This window comes from Gallinula chloropus, assembly GCF_964237585.1.
Source record: "Gallinula chloropus genome assembly, chromosome: 23".
Lineage (NCBI taxonomy): Eukaryota > Metazoa > Chordata > Aves > Gruiformes > Rallidae > Gallinula > Gallinula chloropus.
In genome coordinates, this window is record NC_140108.1 from 7,551,656 (window position 1) to 7,578,867 (window position 27,212).

The 27,212-nt window shown below is 53.7% G+C and overlaps 1 protein-coding gene across 2 annotated transcripts in view; it reads left to right on the forward strand.

Moving 5' to 3' along the window:
- The window catches only part of LOC311200477 (tyrosine-protein phosphatase non-receptor type 11-like), a 51,230-nt gene that overhangs the window by 3,829 nt on the left and 20,189 nt on the right, over positions 1–27,212 (forward strand). The window lies entirely within an intron of this gene.

A 27,212-nucleotide genomic window follows, 5' to 3' on the forward strand; every position in this document is an offset into this window, starting at 1 on the left:
ACAAAGAGCAGTTAAGGGGCATCCTGCACCCAGCACTCAGTACTTTGTTTGACAGCTTTTCCCCTGCCTCAGATGAACCTTTTTAAAATCCAGCTCACTGCACAGCTGAATTACTTCATCTGCACTGGTGTAATGGCAGAGTGTGAGCAACTGGTTCCCTTGTCAGTCTCAGATCACTCGTAATGACGAGCAGGAGCAGGGAGGCTGCAGCCACCCAGGTGGGAAGTGGTGGTTGGTAAGTTGGGTTGGGCCAGAGTCCTGCGTGTGCCTTCCCCAGGATGGTGTGTCACCCTCATGCAGGCCAAGTTGCTGTGCACCTGAGGCACGACATGCATCCAGCTGTACCCTGAAACCCCGCTTGCTGCCCAGCCACCAGCATCTGCTGCAGTGACCAGCGAGATAATACCAGTCCCCTGACGAGCTGAGCAGCCTGAGGTCCCAGCTTCCCTGCTCCCTTTCCCAGTGAGAAGACACACGCTTCCTGTGCTGAATCCAAATGTAAATATTAATCTTAAGTATTTGCAATAGCTGCTTACTTTGGCAACTTGGGTGGTGGTGGGGATGTGGTAATTTCTGGTCCAGGAAGCAAAACCAGGTCAGTGTTTTTGCATCTTGGCTGTTCATCATGGGCAGAGCTTAGGGCAGTGGTGCCTGGAGCCTGGGGTGACTGCAGATCTTGCTGGGGGGGAGCGTGCTGTCGTGTCTCTGAAGTGCAGGTCCCGAGTGGTAAGCTCAGAAATGTCCTCTGGCAGGGTTTTTTTTTGGGTGGCTTTGTTTTTTTTTTTGTGAGCAGTTCATTTCCATCTCCTCAGGCAGCACTTCAGCGCTTGGTTCCGGAGCAGACCCGTGCTCAGCTCCAGCATGGAAAGGGTCAGCCAGCCTGGGCAGCTGGAGACAGGTCCCAGCAGCTTGAATTCACACCCTGGCTTCCTCTGCAGCAGCTTGCTCACATAAGCAGCCTTCCCAAGACCTTCCCAGAGAGGCAGCTGGTGCCTTTTGCATCCCTCCTTCGCTGCTGTTGTTGCTGCAGCTGAATCTTGGCTCAGATTTCCCCTGGTTCTCTCTCTGGCTGGGCACAAAGCTCTTTGGGCACAGGCTCTTGTTAGCAGCACTACAGGAGAACCAGAGCTGGAAGGCTTTTGTGCAGATGTTTACTGTGACTGTCTGTGTGCACCCTGCCTGGACAGCGGGGACTTTTTCACTGGGCTTTGCTATGGTCAGTGAGGACGAGAACATCAGTAGCAACTTAAATCACACTTCAATCTCTTTTCCCCCCTTTCCCAGCGAGGGAATGGGAATGGTTAATGGCCTTGCTCACAGCCTTGCCTAGGAGAGGTTTCTGGATCCAGCCCCTCGGTGATTTTTCCAGTATCCTATGGTTTCCCCCAAGGCTGAAAGAGCTGCTCTTGTTATGATCCCAAGACAAACGAAGCGCTCTGGGCCCTGGATCGCGTTGCTGGGGCGCAGCTGTATCTCTGTTGTGGGCTGCCAAGGAGAATTCCTCGCTGTCTGCAGCGGCAGGGGAAGGCACAGCGCACCGGAGAGGCAGCCGGGCTTCCCGCTCCCACTGCCAAGGCTATATTGAGGGAGAGTTTCCTTTGGGGCTGGGTGGTACCAGGACTGCTCGCTGCTCCTTCCACTGAGGTTTAAATTATTAAATGGGCTTTGAGGAGATGGTTCTTCTTGGGAACCTTGGAGGCACCTGTATGAATGAGTTGGAGCTTTGTTTGGTAGCCGGATGGGCTCTCCCAGGTGTCTGGGTGTGGGTCTTGCTCGGTGCACAGCTGCACCAAGCAAGAGCAAGCTGGCAGGTGTGGGGAATGCTGCTCCCAGTCCCCCCAGTGAGAGCTTTCTGCCCCCAGGATGGCTCAGCCAGCTGAGGCATGTGATGGGTGCCCAGCAGAAGTGTACCCATGGATGGGAGTCACTGCTCCTTGGAAAGGGGGACAGAGCTTGGCACCTCTGGCACTGCCGTGGCAAACCCAGCTCGTGTGTCAGCCCCAAAGCCCTACTGAAGGTGCTTCTTCATGTGCAAGCAGTGGGCATCAGCCTTCCCCTCTGCACAGCAAAGCAAACCCTGCTCTCCCTGAGCTCTTCCCAGAGGGTGGCTTTTCACCGGGACCATTGTGTGCCGGATCCCTCGCTGACTCCGCTTCGGGCAGCTGGAGGGAAAGTTCCTGTTCTCTAATTGGGCTTCGATGTTTTCAATGTTTTTCCACTTGAAAAGGACTGGCCTTGCCAGAGGGCTCTTTCATCCCTGGTGCCGGTCACCTTCATCACTCGTGAGCAAGACTCTTGGGGCAGGAAGGGGGGTGTCCCTGCACATGGGGACCCAGGGCTGAGAGCTTCTGCTTTTCCTTTCCCAGCCAGGTCAGGGCTGTAGTACCTGTGTCGCAGTCTCTCTGGCATTCGCCCTCCCACCCTTGCAGCATCGATGCCCTTTGATTCCCAAATGATTCATAAAAACTTACTTCCCTAATGCTGATGGAGGAACAGAGCTAATACCTTTTCCAAGCTAAAAAAACAGGGGGTATGGAAGGGGTAGAAGTACCCCTAAGGCTGTGTTTTTTTAAGTACCTTTTCTGTGGGAGGAATGGGTTTGTTTTCCTTCTCATTGCCCTGACTGAAAGCAGCAGCTTGGGCAGGGCTGTGCTTGCTGCCCTGTGAGCTGCGGGGTGGGCAGGGATGGAGAGCGGCTCCTGCGGTCCGACTGCATGTTCCAGGAAGCGTGCGTGGGATGGTGCCTAATCAGATTAGGCTGGTCTGGTCACAGGCTTCCTGCATGGGGCTGAAGGGAAGAAGGAAATTCTTCACGTTACACCAGGCTGGAGATCAGGAACCGTGTGCTTCCTGTGTCCACATTTATTTATTTAATTAATTATTTACTTTCCCAAATAGCTCTCGTTGCTGCTTGTAGCAGTGGCACTCTCCAGACACCTCTGCCTGCTTGGCTGAGGGGTGTACTTGGGAGAGGTGTGCTTTGGCATCTCCTCCAGGGTTTTCTGAGTTGCTGCTCTCCTGGAGCAAACACTGTGGCTGTCCCAGGCAGCTCCTATGTGGAAAGGATGTTGCTGTGATTCAGGTGCAGTGAAAGCATCTGTCAGGTGGTCTGGGGGTGCACGACTGTGCCAGGCTTTTGGACCCTGGGAGGGGTGGGGGGCTCTACCTTGAAATCTCCCCTTGGTTCTGTGTTGGAGGGGAGTTTTCTGCATCAAGCCCCAGACATTTCTGTGTGGACAAGAGACACAGATGAAAGACATCTTTGACGTGCTCTTGTGGTTGTTGATAATGGGATGGTCTGAGCATCTCCGTGCTGCAGCCCCAGCCCTTCTGCTCCACTCTGTATGTCCCCATCCCTCCCCCATCTCTTCTGCAGAACAGGCTGTGGGGAGACTGGCAAGTTCTTCCCCCATTGCGGGGAGCACCAAGCAGACACCCTGATAAGTGGAAGTGTCCACCTGGTGCAGCTGTGGCTGCTGGCAGGGCTGTGTGTGCCCACACAGGGCGAATCACAGGGGCTTAGGGCTGGGGAAGCCTTTCGTGGCAAGGGGTGATTAAGTTTATCTTGCTTGCTGCAGCTTCTCGGTGTCAAAAGAAGCACTGGGGGAGGAGAGGGCGAGCTGAGTTTTGCAGTCAGGCTGGTGTTTACTGCAGCTGTCCTGATTGTGTTATCAGGGAAAGAGCCCATCTCCCAGCAAGCGTCTCCTCCAGGTTTCCTGTGCCCGAGGCTTGTGGGGGTGGTTCCCAGCCCATACTCACTGGGGCTGGTGTCTCTCCACCTTCCCAAGGGAAATGCAAGCATGGATGTGGGACTGCTTGCTGACCCTGGAGAACAGACGCCAACAGCCAGGAGAAGCATGAGCCAGATGTGGGGTGCACCTCTGCACTGTCCCTCTTGAGCACAGCGATGGGATGGGGCTGCCGTGCAGGTTCTTCCTGCAGTCCAGACAAACTCTGTGCCTTGATGTCACCTCTTGTGCTGTCTGGGGGAGAAGATAGCTGTGCTGTTGATGTCCAGGGGCTTTTTCATGCAAGCCCACTCTTCCCTTTTTCCCATCCAGCTGAGCAAGTGCCTGCCTGTGTCCTTAGGATAATAAGGACTGGAAATTCTTCCCATTCCCAATGTGCAGTCACTAGATGTGTCCAGGCAGTGCCACGATGCTGCTTAGCTGCCTGCTAATCTCCTGGGGGTGCCACAAAAGAGATTTTTTTTAATTTCCCCTCCCTTATATAAATTTCAGGCCAGTGCTCACCTGCTGCACCAGAACAGCTGGATGGGAAGAAGCTTCTCCTGGTGAGCAGCTGTGGTCAGCAGATGCTGAAGGGGAAATCTGCTGCTTGGTACTGGGGTGGAGGAGAGCTGTGTGTGAGTGGAGAACCAGCTGTCTGGAGTTGGCAGGAGGTTTCTGACCTCTCCCCATCCGTCAGTGTGGGGGGTTAGAAAACCCTTCTCTGTACTGGACCCACTGGGCTGCAGATTGCTGCTACACCAGGCTGCTGCCTAGCTCTGTCCTGCAGTTCATGTCTAAGTGACTGTGGCATCCCCCCTTCTCTCCCTCCCCCTCCAAAAAATGATGTGTGTGGCAAGTTCCCGTTTTGGTCAGTGAACGGAGTCGTTGGCTTTCAAGGGAAATGTTTCTCCCCAGCTGTTTGAACCCAGTCAAGGGAGTGTGGAGCTGATGGGGGGCAGCCTGTGCAGCACCCCACGGACATGGTTCCCTGTCCCTCTCATTGCCCTGTGCTCTCTCTAGGATGACAAGACTGGGGTCCTTGGCCCCCCCTTTCCCACCCCTTTCCTCCTTCCTCGCCTTCTGGGGTGCAGCTCACTTCTGTTGGAGTGTGAGCTAATGAGGGCAGCAGGGCTGAGCAGCTGGGGCTGTCTGGCACGATGCTGGGGTGGGTTTGAGGAGATGGGTGCTGTGGGTGCCAAGAAGCAGCGGTTGGGTCGACAAACGAATGGTAGAGGAAGTGCCTTAAAAATACAAGTAGGGGACAGGCAGGAGAATGGAAGAGAGAAAATCACCCCTTCTCCAGTGAGCTTTTGAAGCATTTTTAAAAATGGAGAGATTCCCATGGGAGAAGCTGAGGGAAGACCTGCTCAGCAATGAGCAGCAGCACCAGCCCGTGTTCTGGGGGGTCTCTGCTAGGTGCCCCCTCCAGCGTGCCTGTGAGGTTACCCACCAGCTAGCACTGCAGTAGCCCCTCTGGTCGTGCTCTGCTGTGGCTTGCCATTCCCCCCTGCAGCCCATCATGCTGGGCACACATGATGGAGGGGCTTGAACAGCCCTGAGAGTTGGGGTAACTCTGAATACCTGACATAGGCAGAGGAGAGCCCGTCCCTCGGGCCGTGTACTTTGGCCTTGGGGATTTCAAGAGGGTGGGAAGGTGACAAAGATTTCATTTCAAAACAACAAAAAAAATCCCCTTTCACACCCTGGAGCAGCATCCCTGCTGTGTAGGGTAGTTGCTGGGGCTCTATTGGTCCTTGGTTTGTTTTTCTGGGGTAGTTTTTTTGTTTGTTTGTTCCTCTCTTCCTCCCACCCTCCTGAAATATTTACATCACTCTCCTCTCTAAGAAGTGTAAGAAGCCCTGCCACTGATTAAATTCTAAATATAACCGTGGTATTCTTTTTCTCTCCAATTCTTCGTGATGTATCTAGGTAAAAAATAGCCTTGGCGACTCTTCAAAGGGGACATGGGCCTGCTATGAGCTATATTTTTGTCTTGTCACCCTGCCCGGGTCCGAAATAAACCTCCTGATTTTTAATTAGCTCTTCAGGTTATATAATCCTGAAAGCTGAGGATTTCTGGGCTCAGACGGAACGCACGTGATGCTGGGGGTTGCAGGCACTCTGCGACAGGCAAAGGTAGTGTGTCAGGGTAGGGATCTCCTGACCTGCTGGCCCTGGTGCCAAGCAGGAGGGAGCGTGGGGAAGTCACGATGCTGTAGCACAAGGGTACCCGTTGGTCCCTCCCATCCCAGGCTCTGCTCTTGCTTCCTTGTTGCCTTCTTTCTGTATTTCACTGCGGTACTGGGAGAGGATCCTGCTGAATGAGGAAGGGGCTGGTTAACCTGAAAGCTCCTGGGCTCCTTGGCTGGCTGTGCTGCCTTGGACAACTGGCTTTGGTTCTCTTCTCATGGGAGAGTGGTGTAGGGTTCTTCTGCCCTTGGCATTGTCCTAACAATAAGTCTCTTACCCCTGTGGAGGGGAGAACACTTGTCTTCCATAACCCTGGTCTGAATGCTTAGGCATTATCCTAATCCATCATCCAATGTGAAAGGTGGGAGCCAAACCATTCCCTCTGTCAGGTGCTTGACTGGGAAGCACCTCTGGCCCCAGTGCTGCTGGTTTCCTTGCTCTTGAAAGAGTTTCTCTGGCATGATTGCCTGAGGACTGCTGCTGTAGACCGTGGCCTTGTGGTGTACACACCAGAGCCCAAGTGACTCCAGGTTGTCATAGAACCACCTGGATGCCCATGGTGGGGGTGCTCCCCCGGCACCAGCAGCATTGGGCTGTTTCAGAGTGCTTCCCCACACTTGCTGAAGTGGCTCACCCCAAGCTCCTTCTCCTCCTCTCCCCACAGGTAGCCCAGAAGGTGACCAGCCCATGCAAAGGAGCAGGGCCCGTTTGCTCTAGAGCTTTCAAAGCTTTCTAACCACCAGATGGAGCAAAGGAACTTAAAACAAGCATGGCAGAACACGTAGGCCAGGGCTGCCATTGGGGTGTAACCCCTGCCCCGTGGGCAGCTGCCGGACCTGTGCCTTGTCAGGCTTGCCATTGACTTCCTTCTCTCAGCCTCTCCCTAAAAACAGGCTTCAGGGTTGTCCCGGGGGCCTTCTGGGCATGATGGCTCAGCTGCACGTGCATCACAAGCCCGTTCCTCACCCCTTGGTCATAACTGGCTGTCCAAATTGTAATTCCAAGTTCCTGGCACGTCTGTAGCCAGGGCTTACTCCAACCCTTGCAGGAGGAGGGTGGGCTGCAATAGTGATGCCCGTTTGCTCGCTGATATAAACAACCCACCACCCCCTGTCACCTGTGCTCAGACCAGGCAGTCAGTCCTGCTCGGGGCAGTGCAGTGTCAGTGTGCGTTGCTGCCATAGCTTTAAAGCAGTGGAAAATGTTGGTATCATCACCTTTGTGGTCAAAGGTAAGAGGAGCTGGTGAACTTTGAGAAGTGCCGTGTAATGAGGAGGGCATCATTTTCCAGTGTTGGGGTTGAAATCGGCAGGTTTGGGTGTCCCTCCTGACCAGAGGAGGAGGAACAACTCAACGTATCACTGGGGTTTGAACAGGCGTCTCCAAACCTTAAACCTCCAGCCTGGTGTTTAGCAGAGCTGGGCCTAAGCCACAGAGTCACAGGCTTTCAGACTGGTGCTTGCAAACACAGGCTGGCGTTTCCCAGGGCGGGTGTTCAGGTGTCTGGAAGCAGGCAGCCCGTGCTTCTGGGACAGACCCTAGTGGAGGCTGTTTGCATACGGTCCCATCTCTGTGATGGGCCACCCTACGAGCCATCAGTCCCCGCAGCGGGCGCTGTGACATCACCCCCGCCGGCTTCCCACCTCTTGTGGCTCATGCTGCACACGCTGGGGTTCAGGCAGAGACTGTGGGTTGTAAAGGCAGACAGCCATGTCTTCCCTGCTCTTTGGCTTTTCCAGGTATTCATCCCAGCATGGGTCGCTGCTTGGCTCATGGCAGAGGGTCCTGGCAAGCGCACTGGGTGGGGGGGAGAAGGGACCACTGGACAGGTCTCTGCGTGAAGGGATGGCTAAAGGAGCAGTGATAATGTCAGGTGGTGATGACATGAGAAAGCTGAGCTGCAGTTCATGAAAAATCCTCTCCACAGTGATGAAATGTGTTACCAAAGAGAAGGAGCTGGAGGAAAACAGCTGGCTGTTTGTGGGAGATCCTGGGCTCTGGCAATCTGTTTTCAAGGGACAGATGTCCTGGGGGTTGTATTCAAGCACAGCCTCTGGAAGGTCTGGTCAGATTTTTCTCTAGTGCTGAGTAGACACGAGACCTTTGAGATCAGCAAGTCTGGGTGGTGGTGAAGGAAATAGGTGTCTCCTTGCTCGGCGTTCTCCTCCCAGCCCTGCAGTGGGTATCCTGGGTGATCTCCTCTCCTGTGCTTGAGGCAGGGAAGCGGTGGAGCGCAGCGTAGGGAATAAAAGGGGATGAAAGCCTGGTCTCCACATATGGGACTGATGCGGTTTGGATGCTGCAGGATTTCCTGAGAGAAAAGGTTTAGTCACACGTTACTTCACTTCTAGTGCTGAGCTCCAAGGCCATAGTGACAGCAGAGCCCTGGGGACAGAGTACTCAAGGTGTCAGGCATGTGTTTGGGGGAAGGGGAAGGCACAGCTCCACAAAGGGCTGGCGCAGTGGAACTTGGGGGTTTTTTTAATTCCTCTTTCTGCTGTATCACTGCGGCTGTTATCTCGGGCATCTCTGATGTCTGACCATCAGTGGGTAGAGATGTCTGTCTACACAAGCAGGGGAAAAGTGTGTGTCAAGTAGGAAAGTGTGTGTGTGTTAAAGCACAGGTTTACACGGAAGTGCTGGCAGCAAACAGAGGAAAGTCTTGCCCTGGTTGTGAAATCGCTGATGCCCTTGGTTGTTAGACGCCAGTTCAGTGCTTCCTTGGCAGAACATGGCTTGTTTTTCAGTGCTGCTTTCATCCTTGGAATGATGACGGGGAGATAGGATGTGGTTTTATTTCTGGGATGTCTTGTTGAGTGCCTTGGGGAGAGTTTACCTGTTGGCTGTTAGGGCAATCTCAGTAGCAACTCCTGTCTTCTGTTGTATTCCAGGGGTAAGAAGAGTGCTGGTTCCAAGCCATGCCCTTCCCAGAGACAGAAAAGAAGGCGTTTTTTTGAGGCTTCATTGCTGTGTAGAGTCATTCTCCTCCTGCTAGCACAGGTTTCTATGAGAAGAGGTGCAGAAATATCCCTGGAAAAGAGACTGCTGAGCCCTCCTGTATCTAGAAGTACTGTGCAGGGTTGGCTGTGAGCAGTGGTGGTTCACAATTGTTCTTCAGGGACTCGTATCTTAGTGAAAGTGACATTGCTGGGCTTAGGGAATGATCCAGAGAAATGATGTGAGGATGAAAAAGCAGAGCCAGGCACCCAGAGTCACGCTGCCTTGTGCAGAGTGGCCACGCTAAGCCTCCCTGGTACTTCAGGAGGCCAAAGGAGCTCAAAAGCTGTAAGTAAGTAAGGATGATGGGGTCTGGCTGAACAGATGTCTTATAGCAGTTAACCTAGAAAACACTGAAGCTCTGCCTCTAGACTGGAGACCCCTGTTTTGAGCATCAAAGCAGGTCAAACAGCTTGTGCAGCAGTGGTGCTGAAGGAGCTGAGGGAGGGGAAGATGGATTGCTGCTGTTACCCTGCCACCAAGCCCTGGGGTGAAACGTCCCATCCTTAGTGCCTTGCTCCTCAAACTGCACACTCGGAGGTCCCCTGAGGATGCATCACTTTGGGGGCTGATCCCACCATCATGCACCTGGGGAAGCTTGGCACCATGGGGGGGCTGCCTGGGTCTTCTCCATTAGCAGGAATTACATCTCTGAGTCTCCCTCTGAGACGAGCTGTTCCTGCTTGGAACTGAGCATCCTCCTTGGGCGTAGGAGCAGGGTAAGAAGCCCAGCTCTTGCTCTGAGAGCTGCTTGGGTGGGATAGACCGGAAAAGCAGATCAAACTCAGTGCTGTGCACCTCCCTCTCCCCATCTCCAGCACCAGCCAGGCCCTCGAAGTCCATCCCTGGTCCTGCCCAGCACTTCCGAGCTCCCTGCAGCCAGACGGGGCTTCCAGAGCACTGGGCTTTGCTCTGCGGTTGAGACTTGCTGATCTCTAATCTCCTCTGTGCCTCAGCTGCTCTGTTGGCACATTAAAGGCTAGCCACAAAGCAACCATAATTGTGCTAAGTGTCTGTGGGATAATGGACTAAATACCCGGGATTGCAGAGGCAGCCGCGTTCCCAGCTATTTAATACCTTGATTGATGTCTGTTTAGTTGCTTGCCAGCCCACAGGAGGACAGCTTTCCGTGCTCTTGTTTCTCTGATGATCTTAAAGGCTCTTTCAGACCGAAATGACTCTGCCAACCTGGTGAGGGAAGGATGTTAAGGAACCAGCTATCTGGCCAGTCATGCAGGGCTGCACCTGGGTTTGCTAGGACTGGGTGCTGTGACCTTCCTCCCCAGCTTGCTGAGCTGGGGGAGGGAGATGGGTGGTGGTTTTGGGCTCTGTTTGGAAGAGCAGGGCTGTCCTCCATCCCCACAGCCTTTGGCTACTGGCAGGACTGAGCACAGAAGTTCTTTCTGCCCAAGGATGGCCTGGGAGGAGGTTCATGTGCATGAAACCTTGCCTGGGTTTTCCAGCTATGCCATCTGCCTTGATAAAAGGTGTTACCTCTCCCCATAACCCATGGAGACAGCCCATCGCCCCACACTAAACCCCGGACCTGAGCACGTTGAGATGCTTGAGCTGTCTGACTTCAGGCAGTTGTGCTGAGTGGCTGAGATGAGTGTGCCCACCAAGTCGGGGGGAGACATGGGGTGCGTTCTGTGTCACCCTCAGGCAACAGGCAGCTCTTTCTCTCCATGTCCAGGGAGGAGGGCTGGACTCTGACTTGGCTACCATCAGCCGTGCAGAAGCAGCTCGCTCGGAGGGGCTGTACAGAAACTCTTCTGCCTGAAGTCCCACTGTCTTTGGGGTGCAGCAGGACACTGTTTTACACAGTTTGGTTCCTCAAATTGCTCACAGGGCAGAGGGATAAGGCACAGAAGCGTTCTGAACCCCGCTTTGGGGGAACTGAGTCAGAGCCAAACGAAGGGACTGCTTTTTAAGCTGAAATTAGGAAGCCCCAAAAGCAAGCAGGGGTGCAGAGATGTTTCTGAGTACCTCAAAGATGCATAGCTGTCCTGTCCCTGGGGCACAGAGCTGGTGCTCTTCCCTCTGGGAGGGATAAATGCCATTGGGCAGTTGCCTGGAGCAGAAATACCTCTTTTTGCCCCGAGGATGATTTCCTGGGGGGTGTTGTTGGGATACAGCAGCTCCAAGGAAGATACCTCTGCCCGTTAGCCATTCTTTTTCCTTTCTCTGTCTTGAGCTCTGGCTGCCCATAAACTGCCTGACAGATGTTGTCACGTACCATGTGTGTGTGGTGGTTACCCTCCCCAGTCCCCTTCTGAACAATTCACAGCTGCCGGCTTTGTACCGATAAGAGAACGAGATGACTTCCTTTTCTTCTCTCCACCCCCACTCCCTTCCAGAATAAGCTGGGCTGTTTTTTGGTAAATAACGAGCTGTCACTTCTTCGCTTGAAACTTTCCAGGCTCAACCACCTTGGCCAACCCTCCTGAAGGATGCTGGAGGCTGGGATGGGCAGCAAACTCCCTTCTGCATCCTAGAGTGAGCTCCCCCCACCTCCCCATCCTATGAATCTTACTGCCTTTTGAGCTGTCCTGTGGTTTCTGTGGACTAACGAATCTCTCTGCGTACTCCACCGGGTCAGGAGCCCTGACTGGTTATGGGGAGGTAGGATATATCTGTTCTGTCTGTGTCTAGCTTCTAGTTTTAACAAATCTTGTATTTCAGAGTGGGGACAAAGCGATGGGGAGAAGTCATGGAGATCATCGGTTGTAGTTTAGACAGCACGGAAAGATCCCGCTTGTGCTGTAGGAGGATGTGAGCTTGTAACAGAGCATCTACAAAGGCGTGGGCGCTGGTAGGGTGGGAATAGTGATTAACAGGGCTTGCGAGCCACCAACTAGCAAATTCTCTCCAGAAGTGCAAGATCCTCCAGTGGAAACTACCCCTCGTAGCTCATGGGTGATGGTGACTTTCTCCTTGTGCTGCCTTCAGCACCGGGAAACGGTGCGTTGGCAGTTTCACTTACACGCTCGCTATGATTGCTGCCAGTGTGATTACTGGGGAGGCTTTGGGTGCTGGCTGCAGCCTGGGAGAGGTTATCCCTGCTGCAAGCACCGTGCTGCTTTGCGATGCTGTTAGATTTCTATCTTGCGTTACCTCGCTGGCCATGCTGTGTTCGTAGTTACTCGCTTACCCCTTCGCCTGCCCTGCCCGTAGCTGAGCGCTCTGCCCGGACTGGTAATGATCTTGCTGCTCTTGGAGTGGGGCAAGTTCAAGGTGATGGAGAGGTGTTGCTGAATATGAGCCAGCAGGGTGCCCGGGTGGCCAGGAAGGCCAACAGCATCCTGGCTTGTGTCAGGAATAGGGTGGCCAGTAGGTCCAGGGAGGGGATTGTGCCCCTGTACTGGGCACTGGGGAGGCTGCACCTCTAGTGCTGGGTCCAGTTCTGGGCTCCTCACCATGAAAAGGACATTAAGGTCCTCGAGCACATCCAAAGAAGGGTGACCAGGCTGGGGAAGGGGCTGGAGGGTAAATCCTATGAGGAGCGGCTGAGGGAGCTGGGGGTGTTCAGCCTGGAGAAGAGGAGGCTGAGGAGAGACCTTATCACCACCTGGAATGACCTGCCAGGAGGGTGCAGAGAGGTGGGTGATGGTCTCTTCAGCCAGGGGACATGAGATGGGACAAGGGGCAATGGGCTCAAGCAGCGAGGGTTCTGCTGGGGACATGAAGTCTGAAAGCTGCAGCATGTGAAGGGGTCTGCAGGAGAAGGAGAGCGAAACCACCCCTTTGCCTGGCTGGCTGGCAAGTGCAGATGTGTAGAAAGCAATCCCATCTGCTGGAAAAACAGGGAGCAGCTCCAGAGCGGGAGCTGGGCTGTGTCTGCAGCCCTGTCTGGGGTTGTTAAACGCAACGGGACTGTTGTGCAAGTGGCTGTGGCTCTTTGCCATGGAGCGTAACGCGGCGCATGCCTTGGGTTTTCCTTCCTTCCTTCCTTCCTTCCTTGGGCGTGCGGAGGGCGTGGGATGCTCTGCAAGGGTTCAGCTGACGAAAGCTGCTCCAGCCCATCGGGAGTTTACATCCCCTTGGATCTCAAGAGCATCCCAAGGCTTTGGCACCACCCTTGTTTCAAGGCCACGCTCTGGCAGGAGGGACCTGCTTTCTGGGGGGGGGGGTCCTGTCTCTGTGTGTGTTCTGCTTCGCTGGATCATAGCAAAGCAGCTAAACAAAATACTTTCCTGCTCCAGGAGGAAGCCTGTCAGTCAGACACCAGCTGGGTTGGTTTCGGGGCTGGCTGGTGGTGTGTATTTTTAATGCCCCAACTGTCTGGCAGGTGGGTCTGCAAGTTAAAATTAAACTTGTTTTATGAGAACAAACCCATTTGTAACATACATGCCAGGAAATGTCCATTTGCAGAGGGAATTCAGAAGAGGTGTCTCCTACTGTTAGACCTTTTGAGGCTAGTAGGTAAGGCCTTCTCTGGCTGGGGTTGGAGTGTAGCTTGCTGGTGGTGGTGTTCCGAGCCATGGAGTGCCCTTTGAGCAGGACTGACTCAAAGGAAAGCTCAGCACAGAGAATTCATCCCGAAAATTTGAGAACTGCAGCTGAAAATAATAAGCTCACACACCCCTGGGGCTAATGCATTCGCAACAGTTTGAGGGACTTAGCTACACCTTAATGAGAACAGGGGTGTAAATCCTCTGGGTGACTTGGAAGGGCCCCAGCTGCCAGGTTCCTGCTGGTGCAGGTGAGCGTGGCTGGGTGTTGAAATGCATGTTGGCCCGATAACACCAGTTCTGCCTCTCCTGTTCTGTGGAAACCCAGAGCTGTCAGGAAAAACTTGTCTTCTTTTTTTCTCCCCCAGCAGTTTTGGTCTCGGGCTGTACTCCCAGTTCTCTGTGTCGCGGCAGCGTGGGCTGAACCCCAGCCCTAAACTAGCAGTTGACTTGTTACCTGTCACCATGCTGCCTGAACTGAGGGACACCCTGGAGTGGGGAAGAGGGTTGTCCCAAATCCTGGGGCTTTGGGACCCACCTATCACTCAGCCTGCCCCACGGTGTGATGGGTGCTGGCTGTGCACCGGGTACAGAGCTATGGAGCCGTGCCGGGGAGCGGGACCAGCGTGCTCCTGTTAACGTTGTTTCTGGCGTGGGCAGAAGTTTGCAGTGCCAGTGGGGGAATTTACACAGTGTGTATGTGTCCTGTGAGGGATTTTTACACTTGCTCTGGAAACAAACCCCAGCCCTTGGGGTATCAAGCCCCAGACTCAGAGCAGGATCGGTGGGGTCTGTACTTGTACCCACCGGGTAGTGGCCAGGAACAGGTTTTGCTCCTGAAAGCACCCCCTGGATGTGCAATTTCTTTCCCCCTGGATCTGCGCAGGTGATGTGGGCATTGGGATACCTGTGGATAAATCACCTGGGTAGTGTTACCAAGCCTCATCCACTGCACCCTGCGGTCCTCCCAGAGGATCCTCCCACCAAGCTACCAGATGGCTGGAGCTCCCAGCTGGAGCCATCTGTAAAGGTGTCCGGCATTTGCAGTCCTCTGCAGCCTGTGGGAATGCTCACCCCTTCCCAGGAGAGCAGCCAGTGCCTGCTCAGCCTCTCGTGGGCTTTCCTTCCAGTTCTGCTGGTGCCTCACTGCAGATCTCCATGTCCTTCCCTCCCCAGCTGCTGCAGACCTGGATTTTAACAGCTGTAAGCTCTAGTGACAGGCAGAGTGCCAAATCCTTCGCTGCTCGAATGATTCCAAGAGGGAGGTGGCAGGTTTAGGATTTGCCCTTTATCAAAGGCTGAGTGAAGGTGGGAAGATGGCTTTGCAGTCTCTGCCCCAAGCCTTCACTGCACTGGTTGAGGAACTTGAGCTCAGGTTGCCCTAATACCCCTCTTCCCGAATCGTGTGGGTATCCTGGAGCTGCCACGAGTTCTTACTAAATTCTTCTCTCTCTTTGAGCCCAACCTCTGTGGGATGGATGCTCCCCAAGCTGCCTTCTGGCTTCAGAGCAACCGGAAGAGAACGTGATGCACAGGCCAAGAGGACAAGTTCAGGAGATGCTACATCCTCCTCCCCCAAACACAAACAAGGGAAAACATGGGGATGCAGAAGTTGGGGTCAGAAACACGCATCTCCCAGAGTGTGCTGGGACTTCACTTTCCGCAATAGAAGCGGCATTGTGGTGCTGATGGCCCATGCTGGGAGGGCTCCACTATGCCCACAGAAACCGAGCACGGGGAAGCCCTTTCACAAGGCGTCCTTTTCTCTTGGCTGTTGCCCAGAACGAGCTCAGCCTCCAGCAGTATCCTTGAGATTTGACAGGAGTTGGTCCCTAAGCAGCTGATTTCCTTTGTTACAGCTTGGATGCCAATGTTTCTACTGTCATCCTTCTGATTTGACTCCATCCCCAGAGCACTCTGACTCAGGTCTGCTGGTGAATTGGTGGGGATGGGCCCTCGTGGGACAGAGAACTGTGCGATGCTCTAAAGGAGGAACTCTTGCTCCCAAGCAAGAGCGTGTAATATTTTGGAAGTGAAAATGAAAGTTTGCACTTGTGGGAGGCCAAGCTCTCTAACAACTCCTCCTTCCTTCCTGCCTTCAGGGCTTAGGTTGAAACATCTCTTCCTGTGGCTAGACAGGATCAGCTGGAGTGGGGTTTGGCGGCGTCCTTCCGTGGCATGCTGTGTGTGGTGGGCACAGGAGTACCCTGCCACAAAGACAAACCAGCATGCTCTGTTTTGCACCAATCCACTTTGTCTCCACAGGAGGGTGGAATATCAGTTAGATGTTTCTGATGTGTGTACCAGCACTGTGTCCTAGCATTCATTCTACACCCTTTGGGTGGGCTCTCCCGGGCTGAGTTGGCCAAAGAGACACCCAGAGCTGCTGCTTCTGCAGCCTGCCTGAACGAGAGCGCAGGATGCTGGCGATTAGGGTGTTGTTGCATGAAGTCTTTTTAGCCAGGGGAGAGCTTGAGCACCATATGTGCTCGAGTTTTTACAAGCTGTTGCTCTAAGGACCTGCCAGACCAGGTGTGTGCAAAACGTTGGGCCGTGAGTGATGGTAGCCCTTCAGAATGACACAGCCATAATCCCTCTTGTTTCTTGTTCATACACACAAGGATGCACAGCCCCCTCTCAGCTGCTGCCTCCCCAGACAGAGCCGGCTGCGGTGGGGCCGAAACGGCGGCGGGGCCGCAGTCCGTGCAGCAGCTGCTCGCTGGCATGAGGTGAGGAGGAGATGTCAAGGCAGCACAGCACGCAGGTGCCAGTCTCGTTCACATCCTTCACACGCACCCATGCGAGCGTGCAACCCCCTCAGCCCCGCGCTGCCAGCGCCGGCCGGGTCCTGCGCTCCCGTGCCGGTGCCTGGCTGTTTGCTCTGGTCCTGTGGAGCTTGCTGTCCGTCCTGTCTGCAGATGATGTGTTTTGGTGTCCTGGAGCTTTGTTTTGTCCGTGGCTTCCTTTCCTTGTCATTGTAGGGTATTTATCTGGGGAATGCAAGGCATGGCACTGAAGGAGGTTTTCCCTATCGGCAGTCTGGGATGGGCTGTGAGGAAGCCCTTGCGATAGGCAGAGCCTGAGAGTGTGCAGCCTGGGGTGGGGATCAGGCTCCCTGCAGCCACTTGGGCTTGGATACAGGCTAGACTAAAGCTGGCTGCTGGAAGGATCACGGACACAAGTAGCTGTGAGGTCAGCATCTCCCATGAGCCGACCTGCTGATCTTCCTTTGTCTTCCCTGGAGCCAGGGTGAGCCGTGTCTCAAACCAGAGCTGAGAGATCCACAGTGAAATGTCACTGAAACAGATGTGTGACCAAAGGAGTGTCAGAAATAGGGCAGCTTGTGTGCCAGGGACCCTCGCTGAACCATCAGCAGGAAATCCTCTGAGCTTTCCCATGAGTTGCTGTGTGTGGATGCAGGAAGGATGCTCTGATGGGCTGTTCTGCCACTGTCCGTTATGTGCTGGCTGGGACAGAGAGCTGCTCTGGGACTGTACTGGGCTGAGGTGTCACAGCCTCCCTGGCAGGTGTGTGTTTGGGTCAGAAAGGAGAAAATGAGAATTTTTTTTCTTCTTTTTCCCCCTTTCTAGCACAGCTGTCATAGACCATGACCTCTCTGTAAAGTTCACCCAGGCATCCTCAGCACAGGGAGTGAAAATCCCGCGTGGTGCACTGCAGGATGAAGTATTCCCCACGAAGGGAACATCTGTATTCGCAGTTTCTGGCTGCTCTTCTGCAAACTGCTGGTTTTGAGCTGATGACCTGAGTAACTGTCGTGGGTTTCCCCAGAGAAATAGCAGCTGACCGTGTGGTGGCATTTTGACTCTTCTCATTTTTAGATCTTACCTCTTCAGAGGGGTGAACTTGTACTCCCAGACTTCTCCCCTGTGCTCACATTCTGGGATGCACAGAGCAGGTCGTCGGTGATGGAGAGGGCTGTGGGAGCCGTGGCAGATGGAGCACAAAGGCTGCTGCTAAACGCTGCTGGCAGGCCCTGGGTTGTCCTGCGAGCTCTGAGTCCTTTTCAGGTTCTTTGTACTGTGTGCTGTCCTTCCAGGCTGCTCAGGTAGAGTGGAAATCACAGAATCACAGCATCACTAGGTTGGAAAAGACCTTTAAGATCACTGAGTCCAACCATTCCTGTCCTGTGCTAAACTATATCTCTAAATCAGGCTCAGCTTGGAGCTGGGGTTGAGTAGGAGCATGGAGTGGCAGCCCTGGTCCTGCCTTGCTGAGTGAACATCATCACATCGTGCTGCTTCTGGCCTTGCCACTTCTGCCAGGCTTCATGTTCCAAGATCCAGTTGCAGGGGCCGCCCTGCTCATGACTGTGCTGTAAAGGGAGGGAGGAGGTAGAGAAGAACCTTAACGTGCTGGGCTGAAGGGCTTCTGTGTCTGCACGTGTCCCCACGGGGCTCTGAACCTGAAGGCAGCTCTGAGAAGGACTCAGATACACCTTTATCAGTCCAGCTTGTGTCGTGGCTACCTGGCAGGGAAGGGGGATGTTCCTGCAGGCAGCTGGGTGGTGTAGCTGCTGCAGGGTTATGTTCCCAGTCACTGGGCTCTGGTGGGTACTAGCCAGATAGGAGAAAAGAGCAGGGTCTGTTTCTGAAGTGCAAAGGACGTGGGGCCAAACGCTAATTTTAGGAGTTTCACAGATAAGCTGAGTGAACCCGCCCTGCAGCCCCTGCACAGCAGAGACTGGGTAGCACAGAGGTGCCAGCTCCCCCGGATGATGCGTTCACTCTGCATCCCTCCCAGGCAGAGCAACTGCTGTGCAGCTTGAACCAGCTGCTGTCTGTGTTACAGGAGGTTTTTCCTGGTGTTTGTCCTTGGGAGTGATTTCACTCTGTTCTGATGGCAGCCAGATTTAACGAGCTGTCTGGTTTCTTAGGGAAAATCATTGCTTTAGATGCCTAACCAGCTCGAAACCCTTTGCTAAGAGGCTGTGACAGATCGTGGATGTGTTGCTGCTTTTAGGAGGTGGGGGGAGCTGGAGGGGGACATGGCTGAGAAGGTGAGTGAACGGGACAGCCGTGAAAGGAGGAAGATGTGCCAATGGCAAGCATGGACTGGAATAATTAGATAAAGGCACTGAATCATAGGGAGTAGATAGCTGCAGAATCTTGCATGTGTCAGGGAGATGGGACAGATGTGAATTTATATTAATTAACAGTTAATGCCAGCTGAGGCTCCAGAGCCAGTAAATGGGATCTGTCTGCACCAGCTCCCTGCCAGGAAGGTGCTGCCTGATCCTATTTCTGTAAGGCTGGTGGAAAAGCTCTCCTGGAGTGCTTGTGCTGCTGCCCCTCGCTTTTGTGTGTCTGTACTCCCCTCGTCCTGCACCAGCAAGTCACCCCCTTTTCCCAGAGTGGCAGCTGTGGGTCTGTCCAGCCGCCTCACCCCGGGTCTGCAGGGACAGGGCTGAGCCTGGAGTTACACCACGAAGTCATCAAACTGGTTTTGCCCACATGGTCAGGCTGATCTCCAGCTAAAACCAGTTTCAGTGAGTGACACTCTGCCCAGTGCTCTGCCTCGCCAGTGACACGTATGGCAAAGCTCCTCTGAAGAGCTGCACCTGAAACCCTTTCTGACTGCAGCTGTTTGAGTTTCAAACCCAAGCGTGGGCGGTGACTTTAAACCCCCTCTTCGAATGGGGCTCGGAGGAGCGTTGGGTGCGCGGTGGCTCCGGGCTTTGCCTTTCACAGAGGTCAGCATCGAATAGGCAGGAGACGTGGGCTGAGGCTTTGGTTGCTGCTGCTGAGGCTGTTTCATGCCCACTCCTTGCAAGTGGCGTATCCTGCACGAGGGCAGGGAGCTGGGGATGGGTTCGTGAAGGAAAAGGAAAAGCTGCCCTTGGCTTGATACCGAGCTCCAGCTCACTTGAAAAGCTGCTGAGAAGGCAGTGGGTGCTAGGAAGGGTCTCCAGAGACAGAAGGGGGGTTCCCGGGGGAGTTTAGGGCTCAGTGTCTGAGCTGCCAGTTGCTGCAGCATGGTTTCAGTGGTGCAGCAAGGCATGATGGCTGAGCAGTGCTGGTCATCCTTCGCAGCAGCGTTAGTAGCTGTTGAAAGCAGGGCTGGGGGCTCACTGCTGGGCTATCAGCCTGGGCTCTAGTGTGTAGGACCAGGTCTCTAGGCTTTAACCTGCCCTTCTACGGTTACTCTGAGAGCCTCTGCTAATTCTGTTGGAGGGTCAAGAGCCAGGGAAGCTCACTGATACCCTGGGAAGTACAGGTTGTGCTGCATGACCTGGGTTTCTGTGTCTCTCTGTCCCAGGCTTATCTCCAGAGCCTTTCTCTGGGCATTAAAACCCACTGGTGAAGGACACGGAGCAGCTCAAAGCTCTTCCCTGCCTGTGCTGAGTGAGTGGGGGAGGCTGTGGGAGGGCTGGAGGCACCGTCCTTCTCCCTGAGACAATATTGAGAAGCGGGTGAGAACCAGGTCTGTTTATTGGGAGCTATCCTGCCTGCTCAGGGTCAGGGCCCCAGCAGCCAGCACATCTGCTCTTGGCTATTACTTGTGCTGTTCTTGTCCTCCAGTGCTGGAGTAAACAGTGTTGCTGGTGGGAGCAGGCCAGGCTGGGTGCACAAGCACCTTGTTTGCTTCGAGCCGGTGGTGGGAATGTTTGAGCAAGCGTTGGGGCCTCTAAATGGGCCAGGGCATGCTGGACACCTGGCTTCTACTGGAACTTGGTGAAAACAAGGCACGTAGCTTCTCAGAGAAAGCAGGGAACGTTTTCCCAGGAGCACGAGATCCATTATGGAAATGCTCCCTTAAAGCGGGGAGATGGGCAGCCTCTTCCCAGTGTCTGTGGGGACAGGACAAGGGGTGATGGGCTCAAGTTGGAGCACAGGGAGTTCCACACCAATCTGGGGAAGAACTTCTTCCCAGTGAGGGTGAGGGAGCCCTGGGACAGGCTGCCCAGGGGGTGTGGAGTCTCCTTCTCTGGAGAGATTCCAGCCCTGTCTGGATGCTGCCCTGTGTGCCCTGTCCTAGGGACCCTGCTTGGGCAGGGGGTTGGACCCCATGGGCTCTGGAGGTCCCTTCCAACCCCCACAACTGGGATTCTGTGAAGTGTCCCGGTCTCTGTAGAAGTGGCTGTTGCACCTCAGAGAACATGACACACAGTTCTGATCCCACTGTGGAAACGGGTGTGCTGGGTTGGAAATGAAGGAAGAACAGTGTGTTTGCTTGATTTAAAACTGCTTACAAGAGTCTTGGGGGATGCAGGAAGATGTGCAGCAGCACGGCTCCCTGGCGTGATGCTAATTGCTATAGGAAAATGAAAATATTTACCTGGATGGAGAACTGACTAAATCTGCAGGGCGTTTCTATTTAATGCACTCCCTGGAGGCTGTGCTTGGGTGTAATGAGTCTTCTGCTGGGATTTGAATTGAACCAGGCTGGAACCAACAAAGGAGGTGGCTGCGGCTTGGTCCGGCTCGAGAAATGCTTTGTGTGCAGCTGTGCCTGTGCAGAGCAGCTTTCAATGAAGCTGTGAGCACTTATGAATTCGTATGGAAGCCTCTTGAAACCAACAGCAGCCTCGCTGTGCAGTAACAGCACAGTTTGCTGAATGAAACCTTAATGCCACTGGGTAAGTATGAAGTGTGACCTCTCTCAAGGAACATGGAATTGATTATTTCTACCTTTTTAGGCAGGTCTGTCCTTTTTTTTCCCCTCCCTTTTCCTTCTCCCTAGGAGGTCTGGGAGATGCCATGCTACACAAGCGCCCTGCTGTGGGCTTGTGCTGATGGCTGGTGTGGTAGCATCGTAGCGTCTCGCGTCGTGACACCCCGCAGGTGGGTCTTGTCACACGCTGCAGCCTTGCTGGACCCGCTGCAAAATGGAGCGTGGCAGGTACTGGTCTCTTCAGCAGGCACCATTCCTCAGCCAACTGGGTCTGAATATGCCTGTTAGCTCTGTGTCTGCTCTTGGCCAAGTTGCCAGGCAGCCGAGAGGCTGTGGCAGCCTTGCTGAGCGCGTGGGCATGACGTTCCCCAGCCATGGGCAAGCTGCAGAGAGCAAACGGTGCTGCGTGGAGCTCTGCTCTCCGCAGAGGCAGCAGGGGCTGAGTCCCAGACTAAGTAACTCTCCCTCAAATAAAAAAAGAGAAAGCTGCTCCTCCGTTTTCCAAGTCAGGATCCTGATTTGCATGTGTTCTTCCTCCTCCTCTTCTTCCTCCGTACCAGAGGTCTCCCACAGGGCTCTGCCAGCAGCATTCACTCAGACCAGAAGTTTGCACCTACTAGTCTCCCTCTAATTATTAATAACAGAGCAAATCGCTTCTCTGACTGTCCCAGCGTTGCTTCTGCTTGGACACTGATGTGGCAGCTCCAGTGAGACCTGTGCTTGACTGATCAGCCCTGAAAGGAGTGTCTGGTGTGAACACAAACTGATGGGTCTTTATGCTCCCTTTAAGTGGACAGAAAGTGTCTGGACCCTCTCAGCAGCTCTGAAGGTTCCTTCCCCTCTGCCTAGCAGTGCTTTGCAAGGCTAAATGTCCTGCTCTGCCCCAAGTCACTGCTCTCACAGGTCAGCATTCCTCTGCTGGAAGAAGCTTTGGTTGTTTATTTTCTTGGCTGCCCCCAAGGACAAGGTCCATATCCTGACCACCCTTTGCTGCAGCAGAGGTGGGGTGGCTCTGCCTGGGGAAGCAGGGGCCCTGCATCAGCCCCGTCTGCTGCGCACGCTGGCCCTTGCTCCTGGCCGATGTGGAGAGGCTGTAGCACAGCAGATGATGTCTGGTGGCAGTGGGTTCCCTCCCTCCTCCCTCTTCCCAGTTTCTCGGACCAGCTCAGCTTGCTGGGCTGGGGTTTGTGTTGCAGCAAACAGTGCTGAGCCGCACACGAAGCGCGTAGGTGGTGTCTCTGGAGCCCCCTTGGCTTTGAGCCCCTCCAAGACTAACAAAAAAGTTTTGCTGTTACAAGTGCTCCAGGTTCTCGTGGGTGAAAGGGACCCTCTAACCCAGGCACGAGAGGGGCTGCAGTGGATGTGAGTGTGCTGCTGGCTTCTCTGCACCCATTTTGGGGCATCCCCAGTGAAACCCCTGGGCACATGCTGTTCCCAAGCCCCGTGGCAATGGCTTTTGAGCCTTCAGCAGACACTCTGGCCTTCACATCTGCAGGGTGGGCATCCCACACCTGCCGGTCCCCAAGTCACTGGGCAGATTTCCCTTTCTTACAAGATGCACATTGTCCCTTTATTTTGAGCTGTGTGAGAGGAGGGGAAAAGAAAAGGTGCTGGTCTGGAATAACTTGCTTCCACCTCCTTTGGGACCTCACTTGGGAACTTGATTGTTTACCTGTAGGTTAAAGGGTCTTAAGCCCCAGTACAGCTGCAGGAGTGTTGGCTGGGAGCTGTATCCCTCTGTGGTACCTCAGCCGGTCATCTCCGTGAGAGAATCGGGATGCTGGCACCCTGCTCCCCCAGTGCCACAGTTGTTTCAGAAGCTGTGTTTTGGCTACGGTGCTTTTTATCCGTGGGATGTTTGCTGGAGCTGTTTAGAATACCAGGATTCCCAGCTCGCCTCTTAAACATGCCTTGTTTTATGGATTTCTGAGGGCGTCAACAGCATTGCTCAACTGTTTATTCTGTTTGATCCCAAAACAGGAGTCTTGTGCCTCTGAGCACGCACTGATCAGCCTGGCCTGGACCCGACACAGAGCCCTGTCCCACCACACAGGCTTGGTGCCCCTCCGACTGAATCGTACTCCCTTTCCCTCCTGCAGCGCTGTCTTTCTGCTTGTCTGGGTGGGGGACTTGGCCCTGCACACCAGTCTCCCCATCTTCTCCCTGTTTATTTTAATAAATCTCTCTGTGTAGCTTTGGTTCCTGAAAAGCACTGGCAGGCAGCTTTTTAATTTGATTTTTTTTAGGTGGACTGAACGATGGAAGGGAAATGCATTTCCCTGCACAAAGGTGGCATTGCCTGAGGTAGACCCTGTGTGTTTACTTGTAGCAGGGAAGATGAAAAGTTCTTAGATGCCCCCACTCTTACTTAAAGTGATTCTTCAGGGGTGACTCAGTTGTGCAAGAAAAAGCACCAGCAATGCAGCAGCTGCCTCAGTGACCTACTGCACAATAATACTGGTCACTTGCTGATAGTGAAACAAGGGTGTGATATTAATATGGCTTTCCCTCTACCCCCCTTTCTACTTCTTCCTCTCTGCCCCCCTTTTCTTCTTCTTTCTCTCTGCCCCCCCTTTCTTCTTTCTTTCCCCCCAGCTGGGTCTCTATCTTGGATCCCCTTTATTTCCTTTCCTTTCCAGAATACCACAGATGCCCCAACAAGCAATTTGAGTCCAGAAGCTCTGACTTGAAGCCCTGTGTTCCCCTACAAGCCAGCACAGCTTGCCCCCCCGAACACAGGGCTCACTGCAGTCCGTGGGCTGGTCCAAGGCTGCTCACAGGTTTTGGTGTTGCTGTTCAGCGAGAGATGCGTGGGCTGGTGCTTTCTTCTTGCCTGCTCTGTTGTGGGTTGGTTTTGCTTACCAACAAATGTACTTCAGTAACAACCCTAAACGAAAAAGCAGCTCTAAAAGATGCTTTCTGCAAAGCCAGCTTACTCTGGGCCAGGAGAAAAACAACCTGTATTGATAAAAGCACCTTGGGCGATGCTGTGGCAGTTGTGCCTCTGCTCGCAGGATGCAGCCACAGAGAGCTCTAGAGCTCACCCAGAGAGCAGGATGGGGCAACCTCCACCAGCCAGAGCACCTTGCATTCAGTTTGGGTTGGATTTGCTGGTATTCCTTTTTTAATTCTGCTGTTTACAGGAACAGGGAGTGAGCTGGGACCTGGAAATGGCTCTGCCAGAATCCCCTGTGAGGATGGAGTTTGGTCCCTGTGTGGGAGATGGGGGGGGGTGTTGGGGTTTAGGTCAGTTGTAGGTCTCTGAGCTGCACGAGGGGTTGAGGATGGGCACCACAACAGACCTCGTGGGTGCAGTCTGCTGCACAGTCCAGGCAGAAAAGCCTCTGGGGAGCAAGGGCTCAATTTCAGGACCACGGTTCTGCCTGTGCTTGCAGAGGGATTCCTCCCTTTTTTTCTACCTTCTTTTTCTTTATTTTTTTCCCCTGCTGAATTTGGAACCTGCCTTTCCTCCCTCTTCTATTTGTGAGGACTGCAAAGGTTTTCTCCTCAGCTCATCCCTCACACTTCTTGCAAGCTAAATACCAAGCAGTCTGTGTACGTGTGTATGGACTGGGTCCTGTCCCAGCAGTGGCAGTCACAAAGGGAAGGTGTTTAGCATTTAATGTTTCTGTTTAGTGACACACAGGCAGCATCAAAGTGGACAAATTTGCCCCCGATACACTCCTTCCCTCTCTCTTGTATCACGAGCTGTCCCACACTGGGGGGGTAGGCAGATTCCCTGCTATTCCCTCACAGTGTTTCCCTGAGAAAAAGATGCTGCAAAGGGTTTGGTGTGAGTTGATTTTGTAGCTGTGGTCGACAGCTGCTGCAGTGGAAAAGGAAGAGGGTTGTGGTGGTCCCGTGCCCACACACCCATCCTTCTGTAAGGTCCTTTCATTCCTTTGTTGCCTTCTTCCTCATCGGTACCTTGGATGCTGGAAGACTTACAGCCACAGCTCCTCTGTCCTCATCCTGACACCCACAACCTCTGCAGAATTACGCTCAGCATCACACAGGTCTGGCTCCAGCATCCCAGGACAATGAGTATTTAGGTGGGACCCTTGCGTGGTAGGAGGATGAGGGGTGGGCTGGAGGCGTGTGGTTCCCAATCTCATGGCCTCTGAGGAGTGCACGCCCCTGGGAGAGCACTGCTGTCCCACTGACCAGGCTGCTCCCAGAGCTGGGGTGTGGGTCCATGCCCTCAAGAGCTCTCCTCCTGCTGTTGCCTTAGGTTTTTCTGGCTAATGATGTGGTGGTGGCTTTATTGCCATTAGGCGTTCAGCAGAAGCCTTACACGTGGCCTCTGGCATCTCCATGCTGTCCCTGAGCTCCATTAGCTCCATTACAGACATCTTTCCTGTGCCAGTAGCAGTTTCATGGTGCATTCAAGCGCTGGCCCAGCAGCCAGTGGGTTTACAAAAGGGTGTCACTCCTGTGGTGTCAGGAACACAAGGCTTGGAAACACTGGTATTCCTGTTTACCATCTGTTTCCACGGCCCTTCCCTAATAGACCTCTCCTCCTCCAGATTTCAAGGATCTTTAATCAAAACTGTTTGGCTTGTGGTGGGAGGGAGGAAATCCCAGGTTGGGGAGGAGGTGGTGACATTTCTTGACCTTTCCTGTGTGTACGTCAGAGACAAACACACTCTGAGCAGCGTGCGTGTGCTCCTGTCTGCGGGTTCAGCCTTTGGGTGTATTTCCTAAGGGGGGCACTTGGCAAGATGCTGGGTTATGTGTTTCTCTGCAACAGAGTCGAACTTGCAGGCTCTTTGGGGGGGGATGCTGCGTTAGCTGACCTCACCCAGGGACAGCTGAATATGAGAAATGAGCTTACTAAATAGTTCTCCTCTTGAAAAACCCTCATTTCACTTTGCTCATGCTTAGTTTTCCAAGAAGTTCTGAGTGGTTTGGTTCAGAGCGGTGCCACGGACCTGTCCAGCTATGCAGGAGCTCTTACAGCATCAGCATCCTTTGCTCTGAAGGGAGTTTTGAGTGTGCAGCCTATTCTCTTGCAGAGAAACACTCAGGAAACCAGCTTTATTATCATACAGCCTTTGCTGTGGCTCATCTTCTCCTCTTTGCTCATGAAAAATATTAGAGTGGTCCCATGCAGGAAGGTCTGCTGGAGCATCATCTAAAACTGAGCAGTATTTCACCATGGGGAGGGACTCTCAGGTTGGGGTGCTCTCTGTGTGGCTTGTGAGATTACTCAGAAGAGCCTGGCATTTAGAAAGTGGATTTTCAGCAGCTTCTGACAAATGGAGCCATCAAACCAGTGCTGTGTGGGAAGTCATTGGTCTCATATGCACATTTTAGCTAAAGCCCAGAGAAACACCAGTTGTGATTTCATCAAGAAACCTCCATGGAGACCGATAGGATCAGAAATGAGGTCAGGAGATGGTTGGATGACACTTACATTACAAGGATGACCTTAAAGCAGCACACAGGACAGTGAGGCAGTTTTCCCCCTGAGGTGAGCTGCTTCACTGTCCTCCTCCTGCCCTGTCCTACCTGTGTACACCAGCTGCACGGTGGCTCTCCAGCAGCATGCACAGCAGCTCCTGCCTCCCCAGCTGGTTCCCTGTGGAGACTCAGGCTTTTGGATCAGTAGTTTGGGGTCACTTCCTTCAGCACTTTTGGGAAAGGTGGCCGTGGCACCACAGCGTGAGCTGTAAAAATCAGAGTCTAGAAAGCAGCTGCTTTGCTAAGGAATCCTCTCGTAACTCATGGCTTCTGTGGTGTCTCTCAGGAGTGGAACACCTTCCTTATGATGACATGCTGGGGGAGCTGGGGCTCTTTAGCTTGGGGGAGATTGAGGGGTGACCTTTATGTTTATAAATATGTATGTTTATAAATATGCTCAGGGATGGCAGTGACAGGACAAGGGGCAGCGGGTGCAGCTGGAACAGAGGAAGTTCCATGGGAATATAAGGAGAAACTTCCTCACAGTGAGGGTGACAGAACCCTGGGACAGGCTGCCCAGAGAGGTTGGGGAGTCTCCTTCTCTGGAGACATTCAAACCCTCCTGGATGTGTTCCTGTGGGATTTAGTCTGGGTGATCCTGCTCTGGCAGGGGGTGGGACTGGATGAGCTTTTGAGGTCCCTTCCAAGTCCTGACAGTCTGTGAGTCTGTGAAGACATTCCCCATGGTACCGTCTGGATGGAGGGCTTTTTGGGCTGTTCCTGTGACCTGGTGGGGAGGGTGGTGGGT